Genomic DNA, 12,182 nt, shown 5'->3' with positions numbered 1-12,182 from the left:
AAGCCCATAGCACTGGCGACGTCTCCGGCATAAATGCAAGGAGGATGTATAGCTGATATAGGATCTTGTGGAACAGGATTTGATTCTGCAAGCGGTTCGGTACGAACGAAGAAATTTCGAACAAAAGGATCAGAACTCGCTGATAAGAAAAGAGAGAAAAACAAAGCAATGCCAAGAGCTCCGTCAATCCGCTTTTCATCGATAGACGAAGCTCTCTCTTTATCATCTCGTGCCAGATGCAACAAAGGATGAGTCCTTTTTCCTTCTTGCGAACCACGGGAGCGCCTAGCGCCCAGAGGAGCAAAGCTCATTCTCCTTTCAGGGTAAAGCGGCGCATAAAAAAGTGCTGGCCCGTCAAAAGTCCGATTCCTTTGCAAACGAAGTTCAGAATCAACAAGGTCGGAATCGAAGGGGGTGTACAACTGGGGCGCAGCCCCACTTTTTTGTTCGTAACGAGGGAGAGATAGAATGGAGTTCTTCACGAAGTTCGAGACAAAGGAATAAAAAAGAGTTTCTCTATGGTCTCCTCGTTTTGAGACATTATGGCTTTGGAGTCGACCCCGGTAACAAAGAAGGAATCCATAAAAACTTGGGATCCGACACCATGATAAAATACTACCCTCATGATTAGACCATGTCCCTGAGATTTGATAAAAGAAAGGTGCATTAGCGGTTAATACGTTGTAATTGGATAAGTTATTAGGAATATGACGGAACGAAAGACCAAGGAAAGAAAGAAGAATACACCAAAATGCGGGTGCTGCACCAAACGCTGGTGGTTGTTTCTTGTTATAAGTGAATGCAACGAAAGGACCCGGAAATAACGAATAATGAAACAATTCATATATTGACATTTCGTGCTCATTTCAAAATTTCTGCTTTGTTATTCCCATCATCCGGTAACCACAGGATGATCCACAAGAAAGGTGGCAGGATTCGAACCTATGGCCGGCCCGCCCCTGACCTGCTGGGTTGGGTGGCCGGGTCCCCTCGTCGCCTCTGTACCCGAAACAGATGCGCTGCGCTACCCAGCGCGTAACCTTGTTTCCTCTACCCCTTTTCTGGTTATGCCATTACCAATCGCGGATAACCCTCGGACCTAAGCCCCTGACCGGAGAAGAACGATTGCCCTTATGACCAAACAAGGACCAGCTCACTTACTTCTCGAGCGATAGTTCCACGATCTCGACCAGCACCTTGTTGGGAGTAGGAGCATACAAGCTTGCCCAACCTAGTAAAAGGGCGGGTCGCTTGAGTGTCAAAACCAAGCGGTGGTTGTTTTTCCTTGGCTTATCGAACCAGCGTATGCCTATTCCTCCTTTGATGACTCCCCGTAGAAAAAGCAAAAATTTTCCGATGTGGATTGAAAGGAAGTTGGGGATAGACATAGATCCTTCCGCCTATCCGGAGTGTTGTGTTGGATATAAAACAATGGTTTTTGTATTTATTATTTCCCGATCACTGGAAGCAATCTTCACTGGCACAAGGATCTCCTCACAGCAACTTTCACTACGATAGAACCCAACAATGAGTTTACGAAGTCTTCGAGTAGTGCGAGATAGGCTAATCGCCAGACTGCTCTGAAATAGGTGCCGGAGACAAAAACGAGTGAATCTAGTTTCGAGAGCATGTATATATAATAGGGGGCGTAGAGTTTCTAAGTGAGGGCAAGCGCAACTATCTATTTCATATATTCCCTGTCAGCAAAGCAGGTCCGCTATGCTATAAAGCCTATCGGCTAGAATCAAGAACGGGAAAGCCGACCAAAAGCCCCTTCCATAACCGACTCTTGTTGCCGAATCGAAGGGGCTTGGCTTGTACCAGGCTCTAAAAGAGTTTTCTTCGAGCTTCCCTCAGTTACTTCTTTGCTTTCCCTTCTTCAATGATAGACAGGAGATGCGGTTATCAATCAAACAGGGGGTAACTCCTCTCATGCCGTGATGGGCAAGTCCAGCGATTGTCTAATAGAGATAGATCGTCAAATATAGTATCTAAGATCAAGAGACATGGAATAGAAGTTCAAGGTGTATAATTTTATATCTAATGGCTGCTTTTAGACCCCTTTTATATAAGTAGTAAACGAGTCTTCCCACTCAGCTCATCCACTATCTAATCGGAATCAGGAAAGCAAGGTGGAAGAGCTGAGTTTGTCATGTAGCATTCGCGGAGACAAGGGGACACGGAGGAGCCCCTTGCTGGAGCTAGTACTGAATGCGTAAAGTAGGACCTCTTGTTGGTAGGGCCTTTATCACAATGGGGCAAGGGTGAGTGCAACGAACAACCAACTGCATTGGTAGAGAGATGATCTTAATATACGTGGAAGGGAGACAAAAAAGATTTCAATTCTGACGAGTCAACCGCTTCTGCTGCCAATCAATCTCTCGTCATTCTCTTCTCTGCTCGAAAGGGATTCTTTTTTTATCTTCTATCTAGCTTCTTATCTTAGGAAAGTACTCTTGATTCCGATTCTGATTCTTTACCTCGTTGACCGACATTACAATAGGTGTATGGGTCAGGGAGCGACTACTTGGTTTTGACGCATTCAAAAACTATATTTTGATAGTCTATCGCTGACAGGCCTTTCTGAGTATTGCGAGATTCCCCGCATTCAAAGCTATCGAATGAAGATGCAGGAGCTAGATTCTATTCTAATACTAAAAAAGGAAAAGGCTAGCGGAAAAGATAGATTGATTCCTCGCTTCGGATGAGGCTGAGTTTACGAAGTAGAAGTTCGATCTCAAGCTGCCTGCATGCACCTATAAGACATGGAAAGGATCCAGTTCGGATGTGGACAAGAGTGAAGTGCGTTGGAATCAAAAAGTCTGTTTTAGTACGAGACCGGACCTTTTCACGGTAGTGCTTGTCCCCAATTTTGATTGTAACTAAGGACAGAAGCAGAAGGATGAGAAGTCCAGTCACCGAAGCTATCCAGGACCCAAAGGAGAGGTAAGAAATCACTCTTCCAGGCAGTAGGAGTAGGACAAATCCCTTGTGAAAGAAGGGGTTGCTGACATACGGGTTCGAACTAGCTTAGCTCAATTGACAAGGAGAGGTAAAAAGACCACGAAGTAGAAGGGCCGGGATGACGGCCAGCGAGGAGACAAGGTCCGCACACATTCGAGAAGAGAGGTGAAACTGAAAGTGGAAATAGAATTCCATATCAGCAGTGGTGGTTTGCTCCCCCCGGTTCGTTGATCCTTATTCTTCTGTTAGGTTTTTTATAGTGAGTTGCTTTCTATCCGAGTTAGGAAGCTAGTAGTAGGAGTGGCTAGATCTCCCTCGAGTGAGGATGAAAAAAAGCATAAGCTACCTCGTTTGTGCTCCCGCTCTTTCACTCTCGTCTTTCAGTTCCATTCATTGATATGTCAGTGGTCAAAGAAGCTTCGAAGTCCTATACCTGTGCTACTGTTCATTCAAGCTAGCCTTCCTGTCTAATCGCATTGATTCTCCCTTGCAGATCAATCATGTAACTCGCATGTCATTGACCAATCACTAGATCGATCTACTACATGAATTATTTGATGTACGAATCGGACTATCAAAGAGAGGACCAAGGGCATTCATCCTTGTGCTTTTACCTCGCCATCAAATGCTTCTCTTGCTGTGGAGGGAGATCCATGCAATGGCATTTCATCAACAGATACCACTTCTTATTGATTTGTATGCTTTTTTTAGAATACCACCTAAAGGGAAAAGAGTAGTCATTCGTCAAAACATACCACCTCTCTCTCACATCTCTTTGGAAAGTTTGCATGTCCTCTCTGGCCACCTCTCAGCTGGGCGAAGGAAGAATTTGATGTGGAAGGTAGAATTGAGCCAATGTGTGGAACAGCATTCCCAGTATGACTTGCCTAGCTAGTGCTTCCTAGCTGACTGTACTAAATGATGTTGTCCAAGCAGCACTGCATTCAATCTTGCATAGGTAGGGTTTCCATCTCTTTAGGGAGTAGGCGTACCGTCTTGTCTCCCCCTGCCGCCTGACTGACCATTCTTATACTTACCATTCATTCCTCCCATCTTTCATCATGAAGTTACTGAGAGTGGGGATGAGCTACATCTTGCTGCACTGATCTAGATTTAGATCTAGTGCTGAAGCCGAATACCGTTCTATGGCATCTGCTTCTGCTGATCAACCATGGATTTCTTTTTTTTTCTTCTTTTTTTGCTTGCCGAATTATATAAAAACTTCACTCCTACAAGAACTTATTCGTTGAGACAATACCCCCGGGTCCGGGCAAGCACCAGTTGTTTCAACAGCTCCTTCGGACCCTTACTTTTCCATGTGACCCCGGCCCGACTAACAACGATGTTATTGGATTTCCGAGCGAAGGAAGGCATCGGTAGAACCGGGGGATCAAGCTAACTCCCTTAGGAAGCCTGGAAGCGCGGGTAAGGATATTCAATCAAAACCGGGCTATCGACCTATGGCTTTCTACTCTCCTCTACTGTCAGCTAAAGAAGCCTATGGCCCAGAACCTTCCCTTGATAGACAACATATCGGGGGGAGAGGGGACATATATACCCTAACCTTTAAAGAGCGGGGTGTGCGAGGCAAGATGGCACCTCTTGAATTTACGCGATGACTACTCTAAGTCAGAGTGGGCCTCTAGCTTCTTTTTATTATTCAGTAAGGCTCTCTCGTATAGAGGGGGTTAGTGTCTCCCGGAAAGCCCGCCAATAAAGTCTAAGCCCGTCCCCTAATCTACCAATCTTGATACAAATATTTATCTTTTTCTCTGGAGATCACCAATCGTATTTGGTGACTCAGAACCTAACCAAGCTATCTTTCCTATTTCTCATTCTATTAATGTGAAGCCTAAACATTCCCGAACTTGCCATTCACTTTGCCTTAGGGAACAGAATCTTTGGGAAGAAAGCTTGAGTTAAGGGCGTAGCTCTCGGGCCAATTGGTAGAATCTGTAGGGCGCGTAGAAGGAGGGAGTTCGGTCTATGGAGCCACCGAGGGACGTGAAGAATGCCTTTCAACAACATAAGGGAAGGGGGGATATATAGTTCAGATGGACTACCTCCTATGACCTACACTCATAGAAGTTCATCGAGTTCCCCTACATATCAAGCTACCTACATATCTTGATAGTCTCAGAAGCATCTTTCTTCTTTGTCTTCCCTAGATCCGCACTGGTGATAATAATAAGGTAAGAGGAGTAGTGATCTAGGTATCATTTCTTATTTTTTTAGAAACGAAACTAGGATCTGAAAGAGAACAAGATGTAGGTGTCTAACTTCTATCTATGGGTTATGTCCAAGCTCCATTGCACTTGGTGATAGATATGTCATCTTGCCCACCTTGTAGAGTTTCAAACCTAGTTCAAAGTAGGGGCCTCTGATTACCCATCTGCTAACCAAGCTATAGAAACGAGAACAAGTTCCCCTAAGCTACCTGACCAAAGATCCTAAGCTACTTGTTTTCAGTGCACTGCTTTTCGAGCTCTTGCTTGAATTGAGTTGGCTATAATAAATTATCCTCTTTCTAGCTCGTTCTTCAGCTACTCCATCTAGGAAAGGGACTGCCCTAGATGTCAGGCGGGGAATCCTCGTTGTGTACTAAAGCAGATCCCCTCGACTTGGCTCGTAACCATTAGAGTCGTTTGCGCTTTCTGGGGAAGACTTTTCGATCTTTCTAAAATCTAGGTAAGTCGAAGGGTATTCCACAAGGGTATTCTCTGGACAAGAGGAACCGGATAAAGAGTGACGGTTTGGGCTAGGTCCTTGCGATCCTGCCACCTCTTGGCAAAGTAGGCTGATGGGCGACGCCCCCTCTTTTCGCAATGGTGTGGGGCGTCAGAGGCTGTTGCCCCGTGACCAACTCGAAGGGGCTGAAGTTCGAGGCAGAGCTTTTTGGTTGTTAAGTTATAGCAGCACTGAGCAACATCCAACAACTCCAGTCCTTCTGGTTTGCACTAAAGTGCCTTAAGTAGCCCTCGAGGAGTCAGTTTATTCTCTCCGTCTGAGCTTTCAAAGATATACCGACCATAGGTATCTTACCATCAGATACCGACAGTCGTCTTCTAACAAAACCGACCCTTTAAGATCATCAATTTCACATAACATAAAAAAGCTCTTTTCATCATCAGAAACAACTTGATTTCCGACCTCTTGCATTGCATTACCATAACGAAAAGAAAAATGAATTATGAAAAGAGAGATTGCTCTTGTGATTCGAAATGAACCTTTCTCGATGGAGGAAAGGAATAGCGATGGATTCCTATGGAGCATCCAGGAACAAGAAGATTCAATCGGACGACGAATTCTTACGTGGAAAAAGGAAATCAAAGATCCGCTTCCACGATTTCATCTATATCGAATCTTAATATCAGAATAGCTTATATAGTCGTCATGATTCAATTCATGAATTAGCCCACTAGAGTTCACTGCATTTTTTTTTATTTTATAATAATAAATTATAATAATATATAATATCATTCGTGTCTCTGTTACAACACGGCGAAACTCAATAATGATGAGAAAAAAGAAAGAATTTGGCTTTCTGGGGATTGTAGTTCAATCGGTCAGAGCACCGCCCTGTCAAGGCGGAAGCTGCGGGTTCGAGCCCCGTCAGTCCCGACCTAGGATCCAATGAATCGATCAATTCATTTCTCCATTTTCTGTGAAATCAAAGAGAGTCCAGTTGCCTCCGAGAAGTGCCTAGGAGAAGGTCTCGGACTCTCCAAGATAGGAACCGTCGAAGCCCCTTCATGGTACTAGTGGCATGCTTTACGGGCAATCTAAGGCAGCCTCTAATCTTTCTGATTTTTTTTTCCTCAAACCAAAAAGAAAGGCAACTATCAGATCTACAGACCGTGGAGCTGCAGTCAAGCTGCTCTTTGTTGCGACTTCTTCCTTTGCTCTATCTATAGACCCAGCCAGGATCAATGAATGACAGGACTATGGAACCATTCTACTAGCTAATCCCAATCCGATGGCTTCACGAAGGGCGATATGCTAATACTGGGGTGGAAGATCTCGACGGAACGTGATCCAACCACAAAAAAGAGTATCCGATTTTGATTAAAATCCTGAGTCGATGGATGGGAAGCATGGGCCAAGACAAGGGGAAGCTCCGTACCCACCAAAGCAAACGAAAACGCTTGCTCACGACCTTTTATGCCTTGGGGTGGTGCCCATTCTCTCTCTTAAGTGATTCCACGTCAGAGCTTGATCCGCTACCGATCAGGAAGTGCGTTCGGCACTCGTAATACTAGCGATAAGCTTCCCTTGGGATTGTTTTCCCAGGCATCCTGCCCATAGATAGCGCGGACCAATCCTTCTTTCCACGCTCCCTTCTGGTTGGTTATTCTTTAGTAATGCATTTGTGCCTGACCCTTGCAATTCACTTTCAAAGGTATACTTCACCGCTGCTCCTGTTACCACCTAAATGACTACTCAAAACAACACACTTTCTTGGTCACGCTGATGGAGACTATTCGACGAATCCTAGCTTCCGGATCTTACGGAGAAAGAAAGCGCCAGGACAGAACAACAAGTGCGGAATCCCATCCTGCTGCAGGGATTGGAAATTGCGGAATATCAGGATGTCAGGCTCTTGCAAAGAAGGCAATTCATTCGTAGTAGGATATTCTCAAACCCTCTCTGTCAACAACATCGAAAAGATCTTGACGAAGGAGCTCGAGCTCTCTTCCATATTCAATTCTCGGAAGAAGATTCTCAGAAGCTGATTCTACGCATCAGACTAACTGGAGTTCATGCTTTCCTGCGTGAGACAAAGGAAGCAAATCACCTTACTCGGCGGGAAGGGAAATGTTGGACTTGTCCTCCCTCTCAAAAGAAGGTTAATTTCAGCTATAGAAAAAGAAAAATCACATTCTTCAATCGGCGAAGCTTCACATCCTGTTCCTGTTTCCTTAGACCAGGGAAGATTAGTTTCTTAATGAGAAAGAGGAATTGGGTGGAAAAGCTATTGATCCAGTTGAGACAGCTCATATATCGTACTTAACAACTCATTTGAATGCAGCTCATAATGCTAATTATAGCAACCGATCGATATCGTCTGATAAAAGATTGGCCCATCTGGACCTGGAGCTTTCTAAATTCCTTTCCTAAAGCTTTTGAAGAGAAGAAAAAGCGAATCTGAGCCATGCGATGCGAGGGAGGGCAGTGAGCGCTATTTGATAAATGAGGTAATATATGTCAGACTTGTCTGCAGGCCTCATCTTCGACAAGAGAAGGAGTGCCTCTTTCTCATGTTCATTGACGGAAGTCTTTGGCTAACAATTCCTACTTCTCCCAACCCAAAAAGGAATACCAAGGATAAAGCCAGCTATTCGAACGCTTAACACATGCAATTCTAGTTATATCAATTCAGGAGTCCAAGCGTAAGCTAGATTCGTTTATTGACCTGAAAGCAAAGTCAGGCCACCGGAGGAGATCAGGGACTGACTTGACTTGATTCAAAGAGTTGGGCGAAAGCAGCATCACCGGATTCTAACAAAGGAGCTGGATTCATGTCAATTGAGTCAAAAGTCGAAAGAAAGAAGTCTTCCCTGTCCTACTAAGGCAACCAGGTGTGACGGGCCAGTGTCCCAACTTTCATAAGGGAGAGGAAGTCAAGCAACGAGACCTCAGTCTATTCAAAGACAGAAGCTTAAGCCACTGGTCCATCCACTCCCTTGGGTCTAGCATTCCATCCTGAATAAATAGGAAGACAGACTGGCTTAAATACAGGGGCAAGATCGTTCACTCGTTGCGTAACGAGACTACTTAAAGTGAAGTCGGAACTCGGGTTGGAAGGCTGGCTGAGCGAATATTCAAGTTGACAGCGTAATGGTGAGTATCCAATCTCTCCAATAAGAAGGATATACGCGCTTCTTCCTCATACAAGAATGAACCTATCCTTGCCCAGCTCATCTCACGGGAGGACACTATTGAGCCTAGCACTTCAAGATACTCTAAAAGAGGCATTTCATATCTATCTCTCGTGCTAACAGGAGCCAACTACGGTATCTCATCATACAATTGACATTGCCTTCACATCTAGTTTACGTAAATAAGTATCGACGAAAAGGTGCATTGATGCCACGGTCCTACTGAAGTTCTCTACAGGCTAGCGTACTACAGGGAAAGGAGGAAATAATGGAATCTCTCCAGAAATAAAAACTGAGCTTTCGAAGTGGAGAAACTGCTCAGCGTGCGTTAGAATGACTTTGTCTCAGTGGAAGAGGGCAGAGAGTTTACACGAATGAAAGACAGGATAGGCCCAAGCAAAGAGCAGGCTTCACGAATGGGGGGGCGGAAGCAAAGGCTAAGGGCGAAGGTACCAACGCAGACACTAAAGAAGATAAGGCAATTTAGTCATTTCTTCTCCGAAACCGCTTTGGGTATTTCATTCAAGTCTGCGGGTAGAAGAGATTGAAATGATCTCAAAAGTCTCACCTCGACCCTTCTTCTAAATGCTGTTTTCCAACAATGTAAAGTACACCTAAGGGATATAACTCAAATGGCGAAGAGGGAGTTTTTTTAGTATTCCGGTCACCCTCCGCCAACCGGATTTTGGGTGCCACATGGATTCTGAACATTGTTGCAGATGCTCCAACAGATCTTTGGCATCAACCTCTTTTCTGTGAATCCCCCCTTTTCTTTATCCTTCTTTATGTTCTTGCAACCAAAAGATAGTGATGTTGTTAGAATGAAGCTATGTTGTTATCGAGCATTATGTTGCTTATGAGGCTTATCTGTTAACAGGCTAGCCTGCCCCACTTTAAGGTGAGCTTTTGGAGGATAGTTTTCATTTCTTTCACCGCCTTCCCCGGAATCAAGGTCTCACGATGAGCCAGAGCATGAAGCTCATTCCCAATCCCCATCAAAGGCGGCTGGAGCGGCTCACTTACCACCAACAAATCAACTGTAAACGGATTCTGAGACTTCGGAATGGCAAAGAGCAGAAAGGGGGCTTTTAGGCGTTAGGCATGAGAAAGGAAAAAGAAAGGGCATCGTTCTCGGCTGGCCGAACATTGGAGTCGGCGCTCTCCTCAACCGGATCAATTAAAACTTTTAAACTTCCAAAGCATTAACTCAAACGAGGAAAGTCCCCTCAACTTGATCACACAAGGCCAATCGAAAGGGCTTTCTTCGCTCGAAAGACGAAACTCAACTAGCGCTTTCTTTCTATACGAGAAGAATCGTTCTCTATCTGATATTTGTTCTCGCTCGCGAAAGGCCCACAGATCGCTAGGACCGGGAACAGATCGAGACGGGAATGGTGAACCCATTAGGAATCGCTCATGACTGGATCGTGTACAACAACCTTAACCGCACACGCTTTTCTTTTTTTTGGCCTCCCACTTGACTTTAGTCCACCCGGCATAACCGCATTTCAACCAACTACATCGGGGTTGTTGTGAGTGAGAAACCACGAGATATCAGAAGATAAATAAATGAAAGAATGGTGACGCATTAATAGATAGCATCGCGTCATTAACCGGTTTGATCGCAGGACGAGTTCTCCAGTGTGCATTTTATTATAGTACAAACCTATCGGACCGACACAGGTGAACGCGTACTCAGCGTCTATCTGGAGTGAATTGTTCTAACTTGATTACAGTAAATACGAGATTCTTGGTGGACCGGAAGATAGCAATCCGTCTCTCTTGCGTGCCGTATCTCTTTTCCTAAATCTTTAGGGGGGATAAGACGTCGGTTAAGCCGGCAACTCCTCATAGTCGAAGTTCCCATCCCCTTTAGGTTTACGAGAGATTCGGGTACGGAAGAAGAAGAAAAAAAGGGAGTGGAGTCCCTTATCACCTGACAATACGGATCGAAAAGTCGGCCCCCCAAAAAAGAATCTAGAACTACCTTTACACTATAATCATTAAGTCAAGCCGGCATAACCGCCCTATACTAATAGGATAATTCAATTCGGATCAGCTCGGGCTCCACCGGAGAGGCGAAGAAGAAGGCAATAAGCGCTCAGATTGGACCAACCTTAAAGGTTCGCGTCATTATCCTCTCGGTCCCGACTAGAATCAGGCTTCTCTTGAAAAAAGGTAAGGAGTTATTCGATCTAATAAAATAAGGTTTTAACCCTAGCGCCTAAGTAACCCCCGTATGGTAGGAAGAAGAGAAAGGAGGAGGAAAAAAAAAGGCGATAAGCGAACCGGATTCTCGGGCGGTAGAAACCACCAATAATGTATATAGAAAAATGGGTACTACCTATATTAAAAAATATATACCTGAAAATCATTCTGTAATAACTATGTGACCATGAAGGGAGTAGTTGATTCGTTCCAATTCATTGGTTGGTTTAATCCGGTATAAAAATCATAATATGACGGGATCGTCGTCTTGACAAAGATGAATAGAAAAAATTCTTGGTAACAAGAAGCATTTTTTTTTCCCGAACCGAAGTCTTTGACGAAAAGTTTTCTATTTCTAATGGATTGGTCTTTACTGCAAGAATATGAATGACTCGCTATTCACTCGCGAGGGTCATAATAAAATAATAAGATTATGTAGGAGAGATGGCCGAGTGGTTTAAGGCGTAGCATTGGAACTGCTATGTAGGCTTTTGTTTACCGAGGGTTCGAATCCCTCTCTTTCCGCCAGTGGAAGTTGCAGGCCTTTTTCTTTTTTTAAGATGGTAAGGAGGAGGGAAACTTCATAACATACCGAGATTGATTCATTTCACCGGATTCCTAGGAAGTGACAATCTCAGCTGAACAAGTAGATCAAGGGAAGGTCAAAGTCAACCGCGGAATGACTCGCTGATACTTAGAGAGTTGCTCGCTCTCGTTCAAAGAGCAAAGAGAAGACAAGAAAGCTAATCCGCTCCGTCCGCTCTTTCTGAAAGTTCCCTCCGGGGGTCTGACCCTCCGCTACCTAATATTCCCGGCTAACCGAATTCATGTTTTAGTTTGGTAGGCCCCTCCGATTCAACCCGGCCCCTATCCCCACTATGATCCCTTTCTTCTCCTCGGTTCTCGAAACCTTTCTTTTCAACTAGCTTTTCGTTCTGCTTTGAAATTGCCTTTTTTTTTTGTTGTCGGGTTTGTGCTCCATAAATTTGAACGTTTTCCCGGTATTTTTGATAGAAATTAGCAGAAAAGAAAAGGGCGGGGACGAAAGAAATAACCATAGCAGATGCATCGGATAGACGTCAGGAACTTTGTTTTACTGTCAGATTTGCATTCCCCACATCTCATTGGAAC

The 12,182-nt window shown here is 44.5% G+C and overlaps 1 non-coding gene across 1 annotated transcript; it reads left to right on the top strand.

The window, feature by feature from the left end:
* Nucleotides 1-11,489: 11,489 nt before the first annotated feature.
* Nucleotides 11,490-11,576, top strand: TRNAS-GGA (transfer RNA serine (anticodon GGA)). Its single transcript has one exon. It is a non-coding gene; the product is annotated as a tRNA-Ser (tRNA).
* The last annotated feature ends 606 nt before the right edge of the window (nucleotides 11,577-12,182 follow it).

Source organism: Populus euphratica, unplaced genomic scaffold (genome assembly GCF_000495115.2).
Source record: "Populus euphratica unplaced genomic scaffold, PopEup_1.0 scaffold83.1, whole genome shotgun sequence".
Lineage (NCBI taxonomy): Eukaryota > Viridiplantae > Streptophyta > Magnoliopsida > Malpighiales > Salicaceae > Populus > Populus euphratica.
The sequence above is the reverse complement of the archived record's forward strand: the minus strand, read 5'-3'. Positions and strand labels throughout refer to the sequence as shown.